Source organism: Chelonoidis abingdonii, chromosome 11 (genome assembly GCF_003597395.2).
Source record: "Chelonoidis abingdonii isolate Lonesome George chromosome 11, CheloAbing_2.0, whole genome shotgun sequence".
Lineage (NCBI taxonomy): Eukaryota > Metazoa > Chordata > Testudines > Testudinidae > Chelonoidis > Chelonoidis abingdonii.
The window spans coordinates 29516814-29518153 of NC_133779.1; positions in this window are offsets into that span (position 1 = coordinate 29516814).

Consider the following 1340-nt stretch of genomic DNA (forward strand, 5'->3'; position numbering starts at 1 on the left):
TCAGTGCAGACAAGGGAGTGAATAAGGCGTGATGGCTTGGCATCAGGGCGGATGTGGGTGTGAATAGGGTGTGACAGCTGGGTATCAGTGCAGACAAGGGAGTGAATAAGGTGTGATGGCTTGGCATCAGGGCGGATGTGGGTGTGAATGGGGTGGGAAAACTGGACATCCGTGCAGACCTGGGTGTGACGGCTGGACATCTGTGTAGACCCACATGTGAATACGGTGAGATGGCTGGACATCAGGGCAGATGTGGGTGTCAACAGGGTGTGATGGCTGGACGATGCAGAACTGTAGGATCAGCCCTGTGCAGAACTTGTGGGGAAGCATCATCAGCGGAACAGGTAACCAGGGCAGAGGGCCCCCAAGGAGACACCCCACTAACTGATCCAGGCCTGAAAACTTAGAAACTCTTGTTTGTCTCTAGGGGACTCTGGACTGAATCACAGACTCTCAAAGCTGGAAGAGACCTCAGGAGGTATCTAGTCCAACCCCCCTGAAGCGACATCTGAGGAATTAACCTAGTGAAGTGCCCTTCCCAGGGCCCAGCTAGGAACCATTAGTGTTTTATATTAAATTGCAGCTATTGAAGCCATTGCACTGAGGGTATTTGCAGCTTCTCCTCTCTGCCAGCCCGTTAAAAACCTCTTCATTTAGCCCCTGTGGGAGTCATTGTGGGGCTCCCCAGGGTTAGTGCCCAGAGGGCTTAGTGTTTGAAGCATCTGCCTCCAAGCCCTGCCTCACCTGGTATATCTTGGAGCCCTGCAGCTGTAATAATCACATCAGTTCCCTCACAACTGCCCCACCCCTGACAGGTTCAGTGCAGGGCTTTGGGTAGCTTACAGTGCAGGGGAACCCTGGGAGCAATGTAACTCGCCTACCAAATACACAGCCAGCAGGGAAATGGGCAGGGAAGGCAGTTTGCACAAATAGTCCATCACACCGCTCATACTTCCACGGAATGGCAGCTCTGACGAGTCGCTGCATATTGCACGAGCAAACTGCGCTCTGCCCCAGAACGTGCGCAGGAAGTTGATACATGCTGGAGCCAGGGCTGGTGCTACCATTAATGCGAACTAGGTGGTTGCCTAAGGCATCAAGATTTGGGGGTGCCAAAAAGCGGTGCCCTAATTTTTTTTTTTACAACGTTCCTCTCTGAGGGCGTGGTCGCTGCTCCACTTCTCCCTCCTCCTGGGCTTGCAGCACCAATCATCTGTTTGGCGCCGCAAGCCTGGGAAGAGAATTAGAGTGGGGGCAGCATGTTTGGGGAGGAGGCAGAGCAGAGGTGAGCTGGGGTGGGGAGGTGCCACAGGGCTCCCTGGGGGGGAGGGGGAGCTGCT